The sequence below is a fragment of the Malaya genurostris genome, chromosome 3, assembly GCF_030247185.1.
Source record: "Malaya genurostris strain Urasoe2022 chromosome 3, Malgen_1.1, whole genome shotgun sequence".
Taxonomy (NCBI): domain Eukaryota; kingdom Metazoa; phylum Arthropoda; class Insecta; order Diptera; family Culicidae; genus Malaya; species Malaya genurostris.
The window spans coordinates 238,737,817-238,763,277 of NC_080572.1; positions in this window are offsets into that span (position 1 = coordinate 238,737,817).

Consider the following 25,461-nt stretch of genomic DNA (forward strand, 5'->3'; position numbering starts at 1 on the left):
GTTTAAATGTGCTGATTGTTTGGAAGGTGCCGCGGTGTCTAATATGATGCCAAAGGATGATGTTCTTTCGCTCATTAGTAATATGAAGAAGGAGATGGAGAAATTCAAATCCATCACTGATTCGTTTGCTGCTGTGCGGGAGAGTATCGAGGCACATATTAATATCGCGATAGAGAGTGGAATCGAGAGACTGATCAGATCTTCCAATGATGCTCTGGAGAGCAAAATGGCCTGTTTAGAAAACAGTGTGGCCAAAAAGTTGGAAGATTTGAAAAGTTTCGTGATTAAGAATAATCAGCGCAATGATAATGAATTGGTCGTAATGAAGAGAAAGAAAATTGTTGCAGATAGAAAGACTCATTCGGAGTCAGATGGAAATCCCAGACGCAAAAGAAAAATTATGTCTAATACTGATGATGAACCACATGATAAAAATGTTGATAATGATAGTAATGACGAAGTTTTTGATAAAAATAATAAAAAATCATACGCGGATGTTCTTTCTGGTAAATTAGCTAGAAATAGAACGAAAAGTAACAGAAAACGTGAGACTCGCTCGGTTATTATGATTAAACCTATTGAGTCTTCGCAAACAAGTGATGACACGAGACAATTTCTGAAGGGTAGGTTGGATCCAAGAACACATAAAATTAGTAATTTCAAAAATGGTAAAGATGGCTCGATTATTGTTGAGTGTGCAGCAGGAGAGGATATTCAGTCAGTGAAAGAAAACATTGAAAGCAATTTAGGTACTGAATACAATGCTGTTATACCCAAGCCCGGGAAACCTAAACTGAAAATAGTTGGGATGAGTGATCGATATTCCTCTGATGTATTTATTGACCTATTGAAAAGTCAAAATCAGGAAATTTCGATTGAAGATGTAAAAGTTGTTGCTGACTTTGAGAATCCACGCTTCAAATATAACAAATTCAGTGTTATAATTGAGGTTGATAAAAATACTTATTCTAGTTTGATGGCCGCCGGTAAGGTTTGCGTCGGCTGGGATAGGTGTTCGGTTTTCGAGTCGTTCAACGTATTGCGCTGTTTCAAGTGTGGTGAGTTTGGTCACAAGAGCACCGAATGTTTAAACAGTGAAAATTGTTCCAAATGTAATTCCGCACATAGAACATCTGAGTGTTCTTCAACTGAATTCAAATGCGTTAATTGTCTGAAAATGAACAAAGAAAGGAAATTGAATTTAGACATTCACCATCCAGCATTTAGTAAGCAGTGTCCTGTATATCTGAGGTTGCTTGAAACGAAAAAGAACAACATTATGTCAATGGAATAGCAACTAATCGATGGGAGGCATTCAGATATTTTGTATTTGAACATAGCCGGTTTGTCTTCTAATTATGTCGCAATGCGTCATCTTATAGAGGATAGACATCCTTCATTAGTTTTGCTCTCAGAGACACATATTGTTGATTCTGACGCTTTCGATCAGTTCAGTGTTCCGGGTTACACTGTTGCTTTTTGTTTGTCCCATTCCAGGCACACGGGTGGAGTTGCAATTTACGCCAGAGAATCAATTAAATTCAGCATTCAATCAAACGAAGCAGTTGGAAATAATTGGTTCTTGGGTATATCAGTTGAAAGAGGCATGCAGATGGGAAATTATGGAGTCGTTTACCACTCTCCAAGTTCAAGCGACCGCCAGTTTCTGGAAATTCTAGAAAACTGGTGGGAGAATTTCGTCGATTTTGGTAAACTAAATATTATTACTGGAGATTTTAATATTGATTGGCTCAGTGATCAAGGTTCGAATCAATTGAAACAGTTAGCAGAATTCTTCAATTTGAGGCAAACTGTGAATGAATTTACAAGAATTTCGAGATACAGTAAAACATTGATAGATCACGTGTATTCCAATTTCGACGGTGTTTATTCAAATGCGGAATCCGATTGCAAGATTTCAGATCATGAAACAATTGCAATTTCCGTAACGAGTAGCTCTAGAAATGAGGAAGATACGGTGAAAATCAAGAGTTGGAAAAACTATTCAAAGCAAACCATATCTCGACTTGTATCAAGAAGCTTGGGTTGTACACAGTTGACTGGAAATTTGGATCACAGGGCATCTATTCTTACTGACATACTGAAAAAGTGTACTAATGAATTAGTAATTGAAAAGTATGTTAGTTTGAACAGCTCGAGTAGTTGGTACTCAATAGACCTCTTACGGTTAAAACGGGAGAGGGATAAACAGTACAAGAGATTCTGTAGAACTAACAGTGATAGTCACTGGAGTAGATATACACAAGCACGAAATATTTATTCACGGGCACTGAAGAAGACTAGATATGAATACATACAGAGGAGAATCGATCAAAATCAACAAAACAGTAGAGAGTTATGGAAAATTCTCAAACAGCTTATCAAGCCTACACATAGTGCATCGAAAAGTATAACTTTTGACGGTATAGAAGAACACACAGAACAAATTATATCTGAAAAGTTCAACAGTTATTTCATAAATAGTGTTCAGCAGATCAATCAAAGTATTGAATTGGTAGGTGAACCTGTTGAAATAACACAGCCGATGAATAACTATTGTAGACTTGATGAATTTCAACCAATCGCTTTTGAACAACTGAAAAATATTTGTTTTAATTTGGGAAAATCGACGGGTATTGACAATGTAAACTCAAAAGTGATACAGGATTGCTTTCATGTTATCGGACACGATCTACTGGATCTGGTAAATGAATCGTTGTACACGGGGCACGTGCCAAAAGTGTGGAAAGAATCTCTGGTTGTTCCTATCCCCAAGGTTACTGGAACGGATAAAGCCGAGGAGTACCGTCCCATTAACATGCTGCACACGCTGGAAAAAATTTTGGAACTTGTTGTTAAAGATCAGCTGATTAACTATTTGAACTCTAACAGTTTGCTAATACCGGAACAATCGGGATATCGTAAGGGTCACTCTTGTGAAACCGCTTTGAACCTAGTATTGGCAAAATGGAAGGAGAAAATCGAAGCCAAAGAGAGTATTTTTGCTGTGTTCTTGGATCTGAAGAGAGCCTTTGAAACAATTTCAAGACCTTCATTGTTGCAGACATTGCGGCGTTTTGGCATCGGGGGAATGGCACATGAATGGTTTGAAAACTATTTATGTGGTAGATCTCAAAAGACTGTTTTTAACGATGTAATGTCTAGTTCCCTCGGCAATTCACTTGGTGTGCCTCAGGGAAGTGTGTTAGGTCCTATTCTATTTATCATGTATATTAATGATATGAAGCGAGTCTTACGTTTCTGTGATATAAATTTGTTTGCTGATGATACTGTTCTGTTCATTACGGCTAGAGATTTCAATGAAGCTGTTGCACATTTAAACGAGGATCTAAGTTCGCTGGTTCGATGGTTAAAATTTAAGCAACTGAAACTAAACGTCGCGAAAACTAAATATATGGTTATTTCTTCTGTCAGCACCGGTCATGACGCCAATGTGGAAATTGATGGTGAAATTATTGATCGCGTTAGAGAAATGAAGTATCTTGGAGTCATAATTGATGAAAAGTTAACATTCAAATCTCATATCAATAGCGTCATCAAGAAGATTGCCAAAAAATATGGTGTATTATGTCGTTTGAAAAATGACTTAACGACCCATAGTAAGATTCTTTTGTATAAAACAGTCATTTCACCACACATTGACTTTTGCCCATCCATTCTGTTTCTTGCTAATAACACACAAATCTTGAGATTACAGCGACTGCAAAATAAGATCATGCGATTAATTCTAAAATGTAGTAGATATACCTCCTCAGATTTTCTACTGAACGCATTACAATGGCTTTCAGTGAAACAGAGAATTTACTACTTAACCATGGTATTTATTTTCAAGATATTAAATGGCATGCTGCCTCGATATTTGTGTGATCGAGTTGAAAGAGGAACTGATTTGCATAGGTACAATACTAGAAACGCGTCTGATGCTAGAACACCAAGCTTTTTGTTAGCCAGATCGCAAAACTCATTGTTGTACAAGGGAATAAGTTTTTTCAATTCGATGCCAAGAGAGATCAAACGCGCGGCCTCATTGGTGGAGTTCAAAAAGTTATGTATTTCACACATAAAGTCCGCTTTGTAAGCAAATATTTAGTTAGTTAGTTCAATTTTTTTAGATTTTTTATTTTTTTACGTATTACGAAGATTGTATTTTTTTTTGTTTATATATATTATTGTGAGACGTATTAAGTTACTATGTTCGGTATGATGATGATGGATTTTTAGTTTGTTTGAGAGTTAAAAATAATGAGCAGTCTACAAACGTTTGAGCCTCGCGCGCGAAGCAGGTAGTGACTATTTGGAAAGCGAACAGGACTGGCCGAAGAGCCTTAGCATTCAGTGTGTTAAGTTTGCTCTTGACCTTGATCGCAAGGTTGGATAATTATTTAAGGAATAGATTCGGGAAACTAATTGGGATCGACAGTTGTTGATGGAATTGGGCTTGGCTCTGCTCATCCGCAGTCTCGTTACTCCATCGTAGCTGATGTGTGTAGCGATGAACTGGTCCGGCGGGAAGGGCCAGGTGAATTACTGTCTGATACTGGTAAAGATATCGGGTTCGATTCCTGATGTGATCAAGGATCTTCCCGGGTTGGAAATTTTCTTGATTAACCCTGGATAGTAAATCCGAGATATTTGAATGTTATTTTGTGGTCAGTCGTTCTTTTGAAGAAGAATCTATACCTGCTAGATTAATCAGATCGTTTTCTTTTGTTTACTGGTTAAGATATGTGCAAAAATATTAATTATCATTTAGATAACTCGTTCTGCTCACACCTTTGTAGGGGTATGAGGTGGGACCATCATCATCAACGATAACGTTACCGATTTTCACAAACTTCGATTCAAATAAATAAAATTTATCCAGATCCGACTTCCAGTTCCGGTATTACAGTGCGATTAGTAAAAATTTTCAATTTCATGAGTATTTTTTCACAAGCGATGGCGAAACGAGGTACCCATTTTCATAAAACTTACCGCAAAATCCATCTAGTTGGCAGATCTTGTTAGTTAGTGAATATATAAAACTACTTTGGAACTAATAGTTCCGGTTTCCGCCTGCGAAAGCATCGATAATAGTGAAGACGAGCTCCAAAAACGAAACTAATCTCGATTTCTCAGCAACGGTTGAATCGATTTTCACAAATCATGACTCAACTTAAAGCTCTCAGCGTCTCAAAAGATACTGTGCAATTTCATCCAAATCCAACTTGCGAAATTATAGGGCGATGAATGTCAAAACTTTCAAACTGTCATACAAAATAATGCAAAACCGGTACGCATTGGTATGTGCTGGTACGGAGGAAGAAAACACCACCGCTTAGCACACAGCGTGCTTTATTCAATTTTGTCTAGCGTGCAGGATTGCCAGATTCAAATCAATAAAAATGTTTACAAATTGAAAAGGTTATGGTAGCTTATACCCAAAAAAAGTTTTTGCTTTTATTCTAGTTTGAAAGAAAAAATCTTGACAGAATCGAGTGATATTTCTGAAATATAAATAATATGAGAAAGACATTATTACACCACTAGGTGGATTGAAAAAAAAGATTTCTCCTACTAGTTCAAAGCCAGTACCGATCCAAAGATATAATTAAGCGGCTAAAAATCCAATAAATCGTTCATAGCAAAACCTGCACAGAACTCGTTATTTTAGTAATCATTAAAGTTTTCGAACATAATAAGTGCTTAAGATTTTTAATTTATTCGATAACTCATACAAAATACATTCAAACGGTAGCAAGTGAGTTGAAGGTTGTTTCTAAAATTATATCTTTTATGTTCTCACCTGAAAACTCATTTCTAGATATTGCTTACATACCTATCTGTCGATAATGAAATAATGTTTAGCAGTAGGCAAACATCGAGTACCGTATACGGACTTAACGTATCGTGTACGGACTTGGCGTTTGAATGTACCACCGAGGATGTGTACGCATTCGTGTATAAATGTATGAGTATGGGATTAAAAATGACCTGATTGATTTACATCTCATGCAATATTTCGATTAAACAAATTAAACGAATGAAATCCTGCGCTCTTGTTGCTTTTGTACACCGAGGTCTCATTTTACGCGGGGGATACGTACCGCGTAAACAAAAACCGCATAACTTCGGAAATTCGCGTAAAAAAATCCGCGTAGCTTCGGAAATTCGCGTAAAAAAACTCGTAACTTCGGAAATTCGCGTAAAAAACCCGCGTAACTTCGAAATCCGCGTAAAAAACCGCAAAACTGAAGAAAAAATAGTTTTAATGCAAATATCTTAGAAATGCATAAAACGTCCAGATCTAGTGAAATCTAAAAAAAAATTCTGATAAATTCGACTTTGAGACTTAGAGAATTTTAAATAGCGTAACTTCGGAAATCCGCGTAGAAAAACGTGTAACTTCGGTAATCCGCGTAAAAGGCCGCGTGAAAAGAAACCGCATTAAAAAAACGCGTAAAAAAGACCCCAGTGTATATGAAATTTATATTATATAGGGTAAAACTTTTGAACCTGCGATATCTCGGTTGATTTTTCATTAGGGCGTATAACCAAGTAACAGTTTCTCTTTAATCACTCTCTCTTTCGATTACTGTGATGTGATCAAAAATATTTTCTTTGATATCACTATTCTGTTTGAAAGTCGAAAGTTACGAGTATCATTTCATGCAAAGAGTTGAGTGATAAACGTGGAAACCGCTTGGTAATTAATAGAAGAGAAAGTGAACAAAGAGAAACTGTCACTTGCTTATACGCCCTTTTGAAAAATTAACCGAGATATATGCTTTGTGATTAAATTGTGATGAGGGCAAAGGAAAAGAATTGAAACGATGTGAATTAGCAGCAAATGTCAGATATCGAAAAGAAATCTTAGATAAAAGAAGAATAAATTAGTTTAAGGCGATAGTTGATAATAGTTTCTTGGAGTGGATTGTGAGCGATTGGCATATGAGAGATAGGTTTCTCGCGACGTTAAACATCGCAGGGCAATTAGAAACTGTGAGTTTAGAGTCTATTTGTTAAATATATATTTATATCTAAATATATATTTATAGCTATACAAAGACGTAGCTTTGTAGACGGAAAGCATGTTAGCATATTTGAATCGAATTCAAGTAAGAGATTATTCAAGTTTGTCTGTTTACTTCCAGATTTGTTAAGAAGCAGGAAATTGAAATTTACAGTTTTTTGCAATGACTGAGTGGAAACATATATTGGAGAAACCAAATGAATGAAAAACTAACAGAAAAAAATATTTATTGGGAAAAGATACGCTCAGAGATAGTCCTGTTGTCCATAACGATGTCCAGCCAGCGACTGGCACCAGTATAAAAAAGGTGACAAGCGATTATAAATACACTCTCCTACTCAGTGCTTGAGCGGAAAAATAGGTATAAAGCGAGAAGACTATTGTTTGATGGACAGAGAACATGTTTGGATATATGGTATCGATCGGGTGACGACCAATATGTAGACCATGTTCGATGTACGATCTATCATGTCTGACTGCGTTTTAGAGTGTCCAAAAACAAGGTTGAGAGTGGCGAAATGGTAGCGCCTATGCACGGAATGCATAAGAACGCAGCTCTGATCTGCTGAAAGTAGATTGCTGTTAGAATGAGGTTTATTGAGTGCCGTACAACTATGATCATTATAATTATACCAGCTGCGAAAATTTCCTATGCATCACGAAGCTTGGAAATCCAACACATGTCTACTCAAATAAACTTCAATCTATTGTGACGCATTCGAAAATCTGCTGCGCATCAGCCGGTGTCAGCTCTCGTTTTCTTCACCGCGTCTATAAAATCCAAAGGCAGCACGCTGTGTGCTTCGTTCGTAGAGGCGGTGTTGTGTTTTTCTTCTTCCGTACCTGTGCCAACGGTGCGCTTTATAAGACGGTTTTTTTATTTAAAAGATATCTTTATTCAGGCCTATTTGCGTACAAGCTTTACGTGGCCGATTGAGCCGATTTTTTAAATAATTTTTTTTTGAGTTGGATCTCGTTGTCACCCTTTTTCTAGGGGGAGGGGAGCTTCCATTTCTATCCTGCGAGGATCGAGTCTCGTCATCCATTGCCGCATCGGTAGTATTGTTGTTGATTTCGTTGCTAGTTGCTGGAGATGCGCTTTGTTGTACATTGTTTGCAGTTGCTGGTTGGTTGGATGGTAAGTTGTTAACTGCAGCTGGTGTACTTTGTTCTATAAGGGATACGTTGGATGGTTTCGTTGAAGGGGATGCTTCATTGTTGTTGGTGACTGTCATAGGTGTACTGGGATTGCTTAGGGTTGGTGTGAAGGAGGCACCGTTGTCCTTTGGTGTGGTTGCCTCCTTGTACAGATTATCACATGCCTTACCGTAGTAAACAGCTTTTTGGCAATATTGATATGTTGCCATCTGTTTGTCGTAGGTAACAAGTAATTTGCACGGAATTCTTGTATCTTGACCAAAAATCACATAACAATGTATAGGCCTCTTCAAGTGTATGCGTAATAAACGTTCACCATTTAGAATACCGGGGAAAAAATTCTTCCACTTTTCTTGTTCGAAACAAGGTTTTTGACAATGCTCGAATATCGAAAATGCAACGATCCCCAATAATCATCGCTCGCTTCCCTTCGCCTTTGTTCGATAATCGCTATGATATTCGGTCTATTCTTCACAGTTGTTATTCGCATTGAACAAACCCCCGAATGACTTGAAGTGAATGAGGAACGAATATTCATGCAAACTTAATTCGCGATGATCGTTCGTGCTGTCTTTAAAATAAGCAAGCTAAGAAGTTTTCCTCTGTATTAGTAACATAGTCTTATGTATGAATATATGATGAATTTATTAGGTGAAAAATGCTTCGCGAAGAATGGAATCCAACGATCATCGCAGTGACGCTATTCGAACCAATTCGAAAAGTAAATGAATGAATGACAAACGAATGTATAAAACGAACATGCAGGATGTATATCAGCAGCGAAGAATATATTAGTAGATTCGGGTTCTCCACGATAATTGCTTATTCATTTTCACCCTTCACTCTTTGATGCGGTGAATAGTTCAACGTTGTTCGAGAAGGGCGTGAGTAATATAAGAATGCTCGCACTGAAGATGGATGAATGGATTAATTACACGAAGAATATGTGCAACGTTGGTTTTCGACACTCATAACCCTGAAGTTCGTAACCGGAAGTCAGATCGGAATGAAATTCAGGAATCTATGTTGAAACTAATTTTGCGAAAAGTGAGTTCGATTTTAGAGTTACGGAACCGGAACCCGAAGACCGAAGCCAATTTTCTGACAAGACCTATCGATTGGAATTTATTTCAGTCCAGTTTCGAAATATATTTTCGTGTTATGCATCACCGCTCTGAATAACTGTTTCAAATTTTTCTTCACTCTTCATCCTGTAATTCCGAAACCGGAAGTCGGATCCGGATGAAATTCAGGATTTTTTTATGAGACCATGAGACCTTTCATTTTTCATTTGAATTTCGTTGAAGTCGATCACGCCATCTCTAAGAAAAGTGAAGGAGTAATTTGAAATTTTTACACTAATCATCCTGTAATTCCGGAACCGGAAGTCGGATCTAAATAAAATTCAGGAACTGTATATGAGACAATTACACCTAGTTTGCGAATTTCGGCTAATCAGTCTACTGTAACAGTAAAAACAACGTATTGTTTCAAAGTCCGACTGTTTCGGTGATTTATTTCACCTTTTTCAAGGATTCTGTGGGAAAGTAGTTTTTGTTATAATCATGATTTTGTATGTTAAATTTCACTTACAGAAACTATGCGAAACAGTCGGACTTTGAAACAATACGTCGCATAGTTTCTGTAAGTGAATTTTAACATACAAAATCAAGATTATAACAAAATCTACTTTCCCACAGAACCCCTGAAAAAGGTGAAATAAATCACCGAAACAGTCGGACTTTGAAACACTACGTTGTTTTTACTGTTACAGTAGACTGATTAGCCGAATTTTTTTTTGCAAACATCACCCTATAATTTCTAGACCGGAAGTAGGATTCGAATAAAATTCAGGAGCTTTGTGTGGGACCACAAAATCTTCAATTTAAATTTAAGTTTTTGAAAATCGGTTCAGCCATCTCCGAGAAAGCGTACTCGACGAACTGAGTCGAATGGTATATAGCACTCGTCCGTCCTGCCTCGATTCAAAACTCGATTTTCATAGTGATTGAATAACCTTTCTATATGAGAAAGGCAGAACCAAAACGAACTAAGCCTTATAAAGTTTTATTATATCTGAAAAGATTGATTTCGGCATCATTGAAATGCTCCTTAAAGGAGTGTATCGAAAATAAGCTATCCATAAATTTTTCTTTCAAATTATGATAAAAAACGATATTATATTCAAACTAAAAATTGATCCTTTATTGTACGAGGTTAAACTTGAGCATAATGAAAACCGCAAGAAATTTAAGTTATTCCTTCACGAATTTTCGAACTTTTGATCGAACGCTCTTCACCAAGCTCCGGACAAGTGTTGCATCGCATGTTTTGGACGCTTGAGCTCAAATTTTTTTGAGATTCTGCATGCTCCCAGCTGAGGTCAATTTGATGGATTGATATTTTTCTCAACGAAATGTATACCTTTTTCCGCGAGCCAATTGAGAGTGGTTTTGGCATAGTGAGTCGATGCTAAATCCAGCCAAAATAGTGGGGATGTACTGTGCTTCTTATATAAAGGCAGCAATCCCTTCTGGAGACACTCAGATCGATAGATTTCTGCATTTATAGTTCCGGTAGTGTAAAAAATGGTTGACTTCGAACTACAGAAACATATTGCTTGCCATCCCAGTACCTTTCGACCGAGTTTCTCCACTTGAATCGATCTGTCGTTTCAACTGGAGAACTGACGACAGTAAAGTATTGTGGACTTGGAAGGGATTTTGAGTCCTCCTTTACATAAGTCTCATCGTCCGTCAAAACGCTTGCATCCGGACACTGCAAAAGCCGCGAATACAATTTCCGGGCCCTTATTGCTGCTCGCTTCTTCTGTTCTACACTTTGTTTCGAGATTTTCTGCTTCTTGTAGGTCTTCAGGTGATTTCGCCTCTTGATACTTCAAATCACGTATTGACATTGTTTTTTCTACATGACTTTCTAGTCCAGTTTTGGGTTGGAAGAACCGGGTTTTCTGTCTCTTCCTGGTAGCTGGTCCAAAGAATAGTGTTCCCCAAACTGATTAATGATGGTTTCAACACTGGCATGATGAATTCCAAACCGCTTCGCCAATTTTCACATAATAATACCCTTCTCACTTAGCCATGTGTCCAGAACCATAATATTCACTTCCTTTTCAATACGCGACATTTTAAGAACGTAGAATTAGAACCGCACAAACAAGTAAACAAACGAAAGCTGACAGCCAAACGCACAGCATGCTGTGATCTGAGCATAGCAAAAACCATCACAAATACATGCGTATAACACAAATGTATGTAGATAGCTTATTTTCGATACACTCCTTAGTAGTTAGCTTCATTTTATACTCGAGCATAGAGACCTCTGTCAAAACGGCTGACATTATTCCCATTTCTATTAGTGAGATGCAATAACAAATCCCAAAGTCGTGTGTATTTGATTCTGAATAACGGTTCTCAAAATGTCCGGTTTTTTGGTGTGAACGACCTTCCACCCGATCCGCAAGAACATTCATCGTTTGACTAATATTTCCAGATTACATGCAAATCGATAAAATCGCTCAATAACGGGACGCACACGCCAAAAACTGGCACCGGTCATAATTGGTACACTTCGATCCCATCAGATGGAAATGACGAAAATGAACAGCAACAGCAATTTAAATATGTGTCCCCGTTAGCTCATATTTTTTTACATCGATCCTTACACGGCTACCGATTGCAATCACGAGAAATACGATGATCGATTTATCTTGGTGTCCGCCGGCAGGAACAGGTGCGCGCGATTCGGTTGCCTGGATGGATCATACTCGTTTGTGTTGGGTAACGGATTTCTGTGGATAAAAAATGACGCCAACGCGGAAGCTCATGCATACTCTTATCGCAATATCTCGGTGTGTCACTTTTTGGGACAGTAATTTATATCCTCGACCGCAGGTTGTTCTGGAAATTCCACGAAATTCTCCGAAGGAAAAAAAACAATGACACAGTAATTTCACGGGAAATTCGATTAACGACGGTTTCAAAACTCGGAATCTGGAAGTGCTTGAATGACATGTCGGCAGGACAGGCTGCAACTTGAACTATTATTCAAATGTAGAGAACCGTTCGGAGCCCGTTTATCTGCTTGACTCGAATGAGACGCCATCAACAAAGCCTGGGAACCGGGTAGAAATATCGATAAAAAAGCTCATTAGTCAGAACGAAAAGTATCCAAATATTACCATAAGACACCGACAAACGCGCAAACAAACCCGAAAGTTAAAATCTTAAACTGGTGCCTATCATAATCACGGCTTGCTAGGAAGATTTGATGATCCGACGCGGATGACGACGTTGAATGCGTTGAAGTTTACCCGTCCCGACCCGGGAGTTGAGTATGTTTTTACGCTGTTTGATGGTGATGCGAATGGGTCGTAATTTAGCGTGGCTAATTTGTTTATACATGTTCGATTAGTGATAACCGCCGCCGCAGCTGCCGACTTTTTTTTTTGGTCAGACGACGTAAAAGAAAAACGGTAGACTATCGGTTCGCGGTGAGCCATAATGTTCGATGGAAGGTAAAAGCTGTCAGTGGAATACCTGGCCAAAGCCGGCAGTAAATGCGATAACATTCTACTGGCGTGTTCCATTTGAGTGCAGCTTGAGAGCTTCGAGCTGTTTCGACTACTACCGAATTGTCTATCGAGTGATAATTTTATAGATTTGTCTTCACTATCGGACTGAATTGTGTCGAACCGAAGATGTTGATGCTTTTTAACATATTTAAGATATTTAGATTTGTGCATTTTTGAAAAACCGGTCAATAGATTTACCGCTCCCACATCCATAAGAATGCATAAAGATAAAAAGAGCCATCGGCAGTAGTAGCATTCGTTTCTGAATACAATAATGTTTACTGATATATGATTTTCAATAAGTGCTGGTTGGTGCGATTCATTCGACCAATTCTGGTTCAACCAACGCACAGTGGAGAAACGAAGAATATAGAACGCAACTTTACTCAATAATTTCATAGGAATCTATGTAAATATTTTCAAATTTGGTATTTCTTATGCAAACATGACAGTCGAATCGATTGATGATAATTACAATAGCCGTAAAATGGACCCGAATGCCGTAACGCTAAAAGGTTCAAAATAAAAAAAAACTTCATGCTCGTTTTGCTCCAAATTCCTTCTTTTCTCTTACACTTACTTCGAAAAACTGACTGTAAAATTTTGAGAAAAAAATGAGCTCGACTATTCAGAAGATACTCCTGAAATTTTCATAAATTCCATTAAAGAATTGCTATTAATCAGAGCGCGACCGCAAATAACTGTATTCTGTTTTACTTCAAATCTTCTTCTTCCATAAATTCACAAAAAAAATCTGCTGATCGGTGTTTGGGTCAATTATGGTACACCAAGACAGTTCTTGATTACGCATACAACCCCACAAATTGATTACACTAAAACCTAAATTTACGCGACATTTTTTACGCGTTTTATTCGAAATAACGCGATTTTTTATTTAATTTACCCGTGATGGGCTCTATACCTGCTGTGTGTGCCTATGAAGCTCACGTGCTATGCTTCTTCAAACTATAACAGAAAGTACGCACACGAAGTCTGAAGCACACGCTCGAGTGTGCCGTGTTGCTACTAGATCGAGAGTCGTTTGCTTCGTAGAACCAGCTCGCGATTCAACTGGTGTGCTGGTTCATCTGCTAGCTCTTGAGCTGGATTGGGTTCTAGCTCGTGAGCTGACTCATGTGCTGACTTGAGTGTCCGTTCTTTTTTTTATTCAATAATATAATATGATTTCTAGACACACAGTGTCCGCTCTTGTCTTGTCTTGTCTGTTGCCAGTAGGTGGACTACACAAATTAATATTATTGTAAATTCAAATGATTAGTGGCTTTCACATGAGGTGATGTTATTGGCAATACTCGACATTTTGACTATGCTATTGATGATGAATAATCGTGTGCATTCAAATGGGAATGACGTATTGACCAAGGATTGACAATACTGAATATTGACTATAATATTACCTCATGTAAGGGCTATTATTGTCAACATCGCTTCAATATATCAAACAATTGACATAGAGTATTCTTTCCTCTATTTTAGAGAAAATCAACGTTCAGAGCATTCAATATTGCAACCAACGTCTAATCATTCAAAAGAGAATTGTATGTAATGTTGAACGGTTTGTGTAGTTTCCTCTACACTATCAAAAGAATTGTCAACAACCACGTTTCAAACCAATTCGTAATAAAAAATATGGGAAAATTTTCTTTCCTTTCAATATTACTATAGTGACTTTGAATAAACATTAGCCGGCAGTAGCCGTTGTAGTTCTTGCTGGGGCACAGTGTAATCCCTAAGGAAAATACTTCAAGTAGTTCTTGGATATTGAAACATCTCTTAAGCATTTCCATATTCTCAGAACATACTCATAGGCTCCTCAGGCGCTAAAGCATCGGACGTAGTAGGATTGTGTATGTTATTTACACTAAAATCAAATGAAATTTGAAAAACCTTTTTCACGCAAAAATTTTGAAATAACGCGATGTAAACTGAGGTTCCAGTGTATCAGATAGTTTCCATGATCTCATGAATCGTGCTATATTGTTTTACCTCAATTTTCCCAAAAACTTAATTTTAAGTTTCATTTTGGAATCCTGAAACAGATTCAATGCGACCTATCAACAGTGGTCCTTATTACGTAGAAAACTTCAGCGATCCAAAAACATACAATGGAAATAACAGAACTAACTCATTGAATCCGTTTTACCCCGATTTATTTCATAAATCGTATCATATGAGTTGAACTTTCTTTCGCATTCCGAAAGAAACCTGATTGCAGTTAATTAAAATCAACTGATAATACATAGAAAGCCCTAATACATAGAAAGCCCCTCTAATTTCAAATTATCCTACACGGAACGACCGAAATTAGCTCTGCGCCTAATTCGTATTACTGTTTTTGAATTAGTTGATTTTAACAACAAAATTTCCCAAATAACTATGAAATTAGTTAAAATTGAAAATTCACTGAAAAAAACTCTAATTTTTAGAGAATGTGTTTAATTGGCGAATATCCTGGACACAAACCAGCAATATTTCAATCCAACACGAAATTCTCATTGACAATTAATTTTGTTATTAATATCAGAAAATTTGTTTCTATTTATCTATCACCATCATTGCTGAAAGTTTCAAAAAGAAGTTTATGTTTCATTCATGTCTTTTTCTCCAATATAACATCGTATTTATACCTGCCAATATCAAAAAGACAACAGCGACTGAAATTTTTTTCGGCAGTAGTGTGCCATCTAGTAGCTAGTAGTCATAACGGTGTTAACGTTAACGTAGCCATTGAATGAGAATTCAAAAATCTAAATTAGCAAAAGTAAGATTTTTTTAATTATCTCAAAAAATAACTAACTAAAATCAGAAAATCAACTAATTTTTTCGCCAAAATGCTGATTCCGGGGTCATTGAATCTACTTTTTAAGACTTTCTACGTAATATCATTCGATTTTAAACAATCGCATTCAGCCTCCTTCCGCAATGTGAAAGAAAGTTTAACCAGAGATACAACTTATGAAAACACTTGGAGTAGGTAATGTCAGAGACATAGCCGCGAGATCAACGAGGACTGCATTCGAGATATGTGTATTAACTGATTTGATACCGTTTGACCGTTTATGATTTTGTAGTCCTAAAAAGGAACATTCGGTTTCGAAAGATTGCATTTGTATTCTAGGAATTACAGCGGCAGAAGTCCTTTACGCTAGTTTTGGGGTCCTGAAAGGACCGTTGTTGGCTTTGGACTCTTGGAAATGACTATTTAGTTACGGAAGTAGGGTCATTTCGCTGAAAGAGTTATTTCGCCGATTCCTGCAATTGTCTTAATATTATAATTGGAATTGATTTCAAGTATACACAAACGAATGATAATACATTTTTTGGTGACCTACAATTGTACTTCTTGAATAAATGTTGATTCTTGTACACTTGAATATAGATTGATTCATGAACTTTAGAGTGGAGTTCCCAAGGAAACTTTTTTGACTATTAGCCACCAAGCATCAAAGCAATTGCATAGGTGTATCTGCCAATGGGTCAATCTGCAAATGTATGTGGTATTGTCCCGAAGCGGGTCATTTCGCCGAAAGCCATTTCGCCGAAATCCGTTTCGCCGAAAGTCATTTCGCCAAAAGTCGTTTCGCCGAAAAGGACTTTCGCCGAAAATCTTTTTTTACCGAAAGGATCATTTCGCCGAAAGAGTCATTCCGCCAAAAGGGTCATTTTGCCGAAAGGGTAATTTCGCCGAATAGGGTCATGTCTGTATGTTATGTCTCCTGTATAACTGATGTGGCGCAGCCACAAAACCGAAGCCAAGATGGCTCGACGACACAAAGCCGCATTAAATATTTTTTTCATTTTCACTTAATAAACGGAAAATACCACATACATTTGCCTTGTAGATACACCTATGCAATTGCCTTGATGCTTAGTAGCTAATAGTCAACAAGTTTCTTGGGAACTCCGCTCTGAGATTCATGAATCAATCTTCTTTCAAGAGTACAAAAATCAATCAAGAAGTACAATTGAAGGTCAACAAAACGGGCGTTAACGCTATCATCTTTCATTTGTCTTTATTTTAAATCAATTCTAATTACGATTTTTTGGATTTGGCGAAATGACCCTTTCGGCGAAATGGCATTCGATGAAGTGGCCCATTCGGCGAAATGTCTTTCGGCGAAACGGCTTTCGGCGAAATGTCTTTCGGCGAAACCGCTTTCGGCGAAATGACCCTGATCCGTCTTTTCCATTTATTAAGTGAAAAATATCTAATGCGACTTCGCCACATCGCTTTTATTCGTGTGCATAACAAAAGCAAAGAAACCTAGCTTCGAGTAGACCGGACAATCGATATGGTTACAGGTTTGTATGCAAGAGGCCGGAGCATTATGCCGCCGAGCCATCTTAACTTCGGTTATGTGGCTGCGCCACATCAGTTATACAGGAGGCATATTAACACAAAAAATAACAGTATAATGTATTGGAAATTACCCATTCGGCGAGATGTCCTTTTCGGTGGAATGACATTCGGCGAAGTGGCCCATTCGGCGAAATGTGATTCGGCGAACTGACCCGCTACCCAAAATGTTGTATAGGATTTTTGGTTTTAAGGGGGGGTGGGGTGGTGGTAGGGTCTAATGATGAAAAATATCTTAATTTTTGAGAATTTTTTAGAGTTATACTTTTCTGTTTGATTTTTTTTTAATTTTTTAAATTTTTGGTGGTTGTTTAAAGTGAAAACTACGATTCTTTTCGAAAAAATTCGCCAATTTGTAGCAGTAAAACCTCCCCAAAGTAACAAACAAGGAAAAAGAAAACGTTGGGGTCTGGTTTTTTATATGTAGAAAGTGTGTGCAAAATTTGAAAAAAAATTGGTTCAGTAGTTTTCGAATGACGATGGACACGGACTTTCAAAACCTGCTTTCGAGAAAAACGTGTTCAAAGTTTTTTGTCTATAAAATCAATGGAAACAATTTATTACTCAAGGGAGCCCGTAGGGTTCAACATTTTCACAAAATCATATTTTTTCGTTTTGTATTCTTTTATAATGAAACATTTCAAGAATGTTTTTAAGTCGATCGAAGCAGAAATCTTGGACCTGTGTGCCGAGCTCTTACTTCTTCGCAGTATGAGATAAGCAAAGATAAAGGTCCATAGCTTGCCGAGTTTTTCTCCGTTAGGCTTGAAAATTTCACAGAATATTCTTGAAATCTATGATAAAATACAAAGAAAATAATAAATGATTTTTCAAAAGTTTTAGACCCTACCCGCCCCTATAAGAAGGGCCACATTGTGAAATTATCTACGATGCGAAACAGTTTTCGAACTTTTTTCTCAAACGCGAAGTAGTCAAATGCTAGTTTTATTTGCACTCGTTTGGTGTAATTTTGCACAAAGCTAATCAAATTATTGTAGGTTATCCCAAACTGATTATTTTTGCTTCCTATTTGGAAAGAAGTATTCTTAATAGTTCTTTAGATAGCATTTCGAGTCATAAGAATGGCTTATTTTGTATAATGTTCTTCGTCGTTGCTCACTTTTAGTTTTCTTTTTCTTCAATAAAAACGTGCTTAATCCACCTAGCAGTGAGATGATACCTTTTTTTATCAATCCGCATGTGTTTTTTGTATGAATATTCTTCGGTGTTTCAGTTTTCATGACATTATTTTAATGACCGTCGTTTTAAGCTGCAATTTGACATTTTAATCACTCATTACTCTATCTGTCTATCTAAAATTATTTAATTTTGTGTGGGACTATAAGTTTATTTTGATTTGAATTTTTGTTTCTGAAATTCGATTTGGCTTTCTTTGAGAAACGATTCGATACTGGAGCCGGAATTCGAAAATCGGTGTAGCCGAAGTCAGACAAATTTACCTGAGTAGTTTACATTTGTTTCAAAATGTTTAAAATCAGTGTAGACATCTTTGAGAAATCGTAGTACGAGTTAAATTGTTGGGTGCCTTCCGAATCGAAAACTGAATACCACTAAAACTGAAATACGTTTATTTGGTTGTCGACTATTCTAATCAGCAAATCTTAGATGATTCTTAGATTTCATTTGAATCTTAGATCGGTTCAACCATCTACGAGGAAAATGAGTTACACAATTTTAATTTCGTTTCACATATCATCCTGTAGTTCCGGAACCAGAAGTCGGATACAAACATAATTCAGGAACCTTGTTTAGAAGCATACGAATTTTCATATGATTCTGAGTTTGTAGAAAACTGTTGAGTCATCTTCGAAAAAAAGGTAAAAAAATGAGTGAAATTATTTGTCACATGAGCATTTGCTGATCTCGACGAACTGATTCGAATGGTATATGGGTGTTTTGTTCTTCCAGCATTTATTGCTCTAAGCAGTTTAAACCAATATAGTTATGAAATGGTTCTGAATTCGGAAGTACTGCCATCTTTCCAATATGTCATACTCGAACGATTATGTTGCCAAAAACGAACCGTGCTAAAATCGGTCCGAGGCAAAATGTCATGAAAAAGGATGCTGTACACAGTCTTTTTGGTACATAGAAAAAATTATATGTAACAGTATAAAAAATCGAGTTTTACATTGCTCCCAAGCCTTTCTTTGCCATACAGCGCTCAGAACTTCTACTGCTGGAATATGGGAGAAAAGTCGCTTACACAAAAATTTCGATATCTCCGTTAAAAATGGACGGATTTTAACAATCTATGGCTTGTTGGATAGCTTTTACCATGCGGAATCTACGTCTGAAAACATATTCTGTTTTCAAGGTCAATTGTGACAGATACAGTCAAAAAACTGAAAATTTTGACATAAAACTTCGTATAACTCAAAAAGTAAACATCCTATTTCAAAACCATTCAATAGCGTTCTGGGTGACGGTGAGACCTTTCATTTGCGACTAGTTTGATCAAAATCGGTTCAGCCATCTCTGAGATCTCGACCTCTTAGTTGACAACACACATACACACACACACACACACGGACATTTGCTCAGTTCGTCGAGCTGAATCGATTGGTATATGACATTCGGCCCTCCGGGCCTCGGAAAATTTTTCGAAAGTTTGAGCGAATTCTACACCTATTTTATATATATATATATATATATATATATATATATATATATATATATATATATATATATATATATATATATATATATATATATATATATATATATATATATATATATATATATATATATATATATATATATATATATATATATATATATATATATATATATATATATATATATATATATATATATATATATATATATATATATATATATATATATATATATATATATATATATATATAAAGAAAGGTAAAAAGACCAGCAACTGGATGACGCAATCACTCTTGTTTAAAGCAAAACTCACAATCGGGATCATCTCACTGATATGTGGATTAAGCCCGTTCTTTAAAGGAGGTTCATAAAAAAATTTTGCACTATTTGGGACTTAGTTCGTAAAAAGAGTTACGTTATTCATTAAAAACTATACAAGGTGGATATTTTTTAAGCTAATATCACGAGTAGTTTTCGAAAAACTATTTGTAACTCGACTCAGAGTCCAATACAATATGGGTATTTTTGGAACCGATTCGAAGAGTAGGCGTCGGAAAACGATGTTTGAAGCTTTTTCGAAAATCAAGATGGCGACTTCCAGTTCGATGAAAAGCATTACAATATGGGTAGTTTTAAAACAGAAAAAAAATGTCTTAGAAAGTTGCACTGTAGATTCATGAAAACAGTTTTATTATAATCGTTTGTACATGAATATTTAATAGGTACTTATTTTCTTTTTCAATCCTAACTGAAACGCTACTAGCAATAAACTGTCAAATTTAGGATTCGATCTGTGGCGCGACATGTGTCGCCAAGTTAAGCCCGTATTCGAGCGTTTGTTGCGCTGCGGTACGCTCCGTGCGTGCGGGTCGTGATTGAAAAGTTCACTGCTATTAATCCTTCCACTCTGAAACTTTGCCAAGCCCCTAAGGCTTCTTTTTTCTGAAACTTTGCCAAACCCCTAAGGCTTCTTTTTTCAACTAAAAAAGTTTGAATTTTTTTATTAGTTTAATAATTGTTAACTCTTTTCATTAAATTTACTTTCAAGGTTGTTGTATGGAATCTCTTATTTGAAAGCTGAGGAAAAGACGCATATTTCATGTCTAGGACGAATTTTCGTAACTTTATTAGATTTTACAGTATAACAGTTCGGCTGAAAAGTTCGTATCGTTTAATAGAAACACACATTTTTTGCCAAAATTCGTTTTTATTATTCAACATAATTGCCATCAGAGGCGATACAGCGATTATAGCGATCTTCCAACTTTTCGATACCATTTTTGTAGTATTGCTTCTAAATTTTTTACCAGCGAGCATTCTCTTGAGATCTGAGAACAGGAAAAAGTCACTGTGGGCCAAATCTGGAGAATACGGTGGATGAGGGAGCAATTCGAAGCCCAATTCGTTCAATTTCAGCATGGTTTTCATCGACTTGTGACACGGTGCATTGTCTTGATGAAACAAAACTTTTTTTCTTCTTCAAATGAGGCCGTTTTTTGAAATTTCGTACTTCAAACGCTCTAATAACGCTATATAATAGTCACTGTTGATGGTTTTTCCCTTTTCAAGGTAGTCGATGAAAATTATACCATGTGAATCCCAAAATACAGACGCCATAACCTTACCGGCCGATTGTTGAGTCTTTCCACGCTTTGGGTTCGGTTCATCGCGTGCAGTCCACTCAGCTGACTGTCGATTGGACTCGGGAGTGAAGTGATGGAGCCATGTTTCGTCCATTATTATATATCGACGAAAAAATTGGTTTTATTTCGATATAACAGCTCCAAACACAGCTCAGAATCATCAATTCGTTGTTGTTTTTGATCGATTGTGAGCTCACGCGGCACCCATTTTGCACAAAGCTTTCTCATATCCAAATATTCGTGAATAATATGTCCAACACGTTCCTTTGATATCTTTAGGGTGTCAGCTATCTCGATCAACTTCACTTTACGGTCATTGAAAATCATTTTGTGGATTTTTTTCACGTTTTCATCGGTAACAGCCTCTTTTGGACGTCCACTGCGTTCATCGTCTTCGGTGCTCATATGACCAGTACGAAATTTTGCAAACCACTTACGAATTGTGGCTTCGCCCGGTGCAGATTCTAGATAACACTCATCAAGCCATTTTTTGGTATCAGCGGCACTTTTTTCATCAAAAAGTAGTGTTTCATCAACACACGAAATTCCTTTTTTTTCATTTTTTTCACAATAACAAAAGTAGCTTCACTCAAAATGCAATATCTCACAAACTAATAATCAGACAGCTGTAAAATTTATACACGATTCTTTTGAAGGTTGGTACTAACTGAAAATGGTATGGATTTAATTCTAGTGGCGCCCTCTCATAGAAACGATACGAACTTTTCAGCCGATCTGTTATGCTGTTGAAAAAATGCTCTTATTTGTAAACGCGAAACTTCAACAAATCATATCTCGAAAATTCCAAGTACAATATTGAAATAAAAAAATGCGTGTCGAATATTTTCGAATTCTTTACCGAATAAAATTAGTTAGATGAAAAAAATGGCTGGTTTTGCGTGGAATGCTCCATAAACAATATTACAACACTTTTTTTAATAATAATTAACCTGCGAGTTTCGTCGTGTGCTCATGGCTTTCTTCTTGCAAAGTTTCTGGTATCTACTCATCAAATCCATTCCAAAATATTTCGTAACGATCCCCCACATCATTTACTAGCATCTACTCTTCACATCCTTTTCAGAAAAAAATTTTTCCAAATTGAATCGCGAACAACGAAAACATTTTTTGCGAACCCCCGGTTTAGCTCCGAAATGAAGGTTAGAGTGTAAAAGATATATTCAAATGATATGGAGATCATATAAAATGTTTTTCGAATCTATTTCTATTATATTGTGAACCTCACTACACATATCCTCTTCGTGTATTGGTGCGTTCAGCAACACCACCCCATTTATTAACCGAGCATACCGAGTAGAATTGTGTCAAAGCATCAGAATCATTAAAAAAAACCAGAAAAGTTCTCCTGTTTTCAAAAATTCATAAATCGGCGAAGCGGTAAATATGCCTTGTTTATGCTAATCAAGATACCGCCATTCACACCTTGATCGGCTTTTCGGCACGACGAGATCGACTGCGCCGATGGTCGACCGGTCGTCCGTCCGGCCGGCTCTTCAACGCATGGTACTTCGTTACGACGAACTGATAAATTTGATCATTAATCAATTACGCAATTTATCACATTTTTCTCCGGTGCTATTTTTCCTATTTCTAAGCCAAAAGATCCCCGGCAGACCAGAGGCGATATGAGTTCTGTACGATTTTATCGCACGATTGATCGTTGACAGTATTCTCTTCAGGTGTGTTCGCTTCAGCGCGGACTCCTCCATATCAATCAATGTCCGTACGACGGTTCCCTTAGCGAGTGGAGATCGATATCAACCTGACCCGCAAACGAAGCGAAGCACCTGAGAACTCATGAAACAAAGCAAAAACTCTGACGCTCATTTAATCGCACCAAATATCAAAACCTCCGGAAAGCCTCCGGTTGGCGGTGGACTCTTCAATACCAGTAATTACACGATAGTTTATTGCTGCTTCGATTTAAACCGCTCGGGCGATAATGAGAAAGACTGACTCCTTATTTTCACACATGAACTCCGTTATCGGGTCGAAATTTTTCATTCTCGATCAATAGATTGTCCGTAGTCTGCTCCGTGCAACCGTAAGTGTTCCGTGATGAATGTGCTACAAATTGGATCGCATCAGAGCTTATCGCTGACGGAAATCGATGGCAACAATTGCCACCGTATCTCCTGCCACGCACTGACATTCGTCAATAGTAGGATTGAAATCGCTGTCGGGATTTGTGGTTATGGGTCGTGAAAAAAATTTGCTTGCTATTTCTGAATTTCTATGTAAAACATTTTATTGTAATTTGCATCAGAACATTTATTCAAGAGATAAACCAGGATATTTCAGAGATCGGCTCCAGAATTACTTGGCGATTTTTGTTGAAAATGAGAATAATTCCACTTCATTCCATTTCATAGGCTCAACCGATTTACACACTCTCAGATTCAAATACAATGTCTGTAAATGCCAAGGAAAATTCCTGACTTTTATTCAGATCCAACTCCCGGTTCCGGAAATACAGGGTGCTTTTTGTAAAAATGTCGATTTCAAGAGCATCTTTTTCATAAATAACCACATGTGATGAGTAGCGAGTTCTTCAACTTGGGTAAATAATTTCTCTGGATTGCAGATGATAGACTCTGACCAAGTAAACTCATATCAGATTTTAATGAAATCAAATCCAAGTAAGAGGACTGATTTTTTTTAATTTTATCCAAATCTAACTCCTGGTTTTAGAATGACATGGTGATTAGTTTTTCAAATTTCATACCGTCATAAAAAATGATGGTACCAAAAACCGTTAAAAGTAGACCTCCAAAACTGTTCCAATTTGTAGGTTATGTTAGTTTATGTCCATACGATCTGTTTTTAGTTATACTGCACCCGTTGTTTATTTCGAAACATCATTTAAATCGAAAGTACCCGGCGGAATGATAATTAAGGTGATCGAAGGTGCAGAAAATTTAGAAATACTTTCAAATTGAACTCAAAACTGTTTCAATTTGTATTTCATATTAGTAGATTGTTGAATGAATTGATATTGACTATAGTCTTAAAAATGAATGCAAAAGCAACAATTGAAATTGTATTCTATTGTTTTTTTGCCTTTCTCATATAGAAAGGTTATGCAATCACTGTGAAAACCGACTTTTGAACCGAGGCCCGGAGGGCCGAGTGTCATATACCATTCGACTCAGTTCGTCGAGTACGCTAAATGTCTGTGTGTGTATGTGTGTGTGTGTGTGTGTATGTAACGTTTTTTTGCACTAACTTTTCTCGGAGATGGCTGAACCGATTTTCACAAACTTAGATTCACATGAAAGGTCTTGTGGTCCCATACAAAATTCCTGAATATTATTTGGATCCGACTTCCAGTTCCGGAATTATGGGGTAAAATGTGCAAAAAATTGTGAAAATAAGTGCACTAACTTTTCTCAGAGATGGCTGAACCGATTTTCACAAACTTAGGTTCAAATGAAAGGCCTTGAAGTCCCATAAAAAATTCCTGAATATTATTTGAATTCGACTTCCGGTTAGGGAGTTATGGGGTAAAATGCGCAAAAAAAGAAAATATGTGTTCTAACTTTTCTCATAGATGGCGCGACCGATTTTCACAAAATTAGATTCAAATGAGAGGTCTTGTGGTCTCATACGTAATTCCTGAATTTCATGCGGATCCGATATCCGGATCCGGAAATATAGAGTAAAGTGGGTTAAAATTGTATACCATCAATGAAAATGGGGAAAAATTTCTAAATCGACCTCAAATCTTTTCCAATTGATAGTTTTTATCAGTAGACGGTCAAACAAACCGATTTCGGTTATTCTTTCGAGAATCGCAGTATTATATATGATAGTATGATTGATATGAGAAAGGCATCATTACACCACTAGGTGGATTAAAACAGGTTTTTTTAATTTGTACTATCTTGATGAGTCCCGCTGTAGTATATAGGAGATAATCAATAATTTGAGATAGCTATCACTTGGTGAATTAAAAAAGGTTTTCGATAACTATTTCCGGTGTCAGAATTGTCAA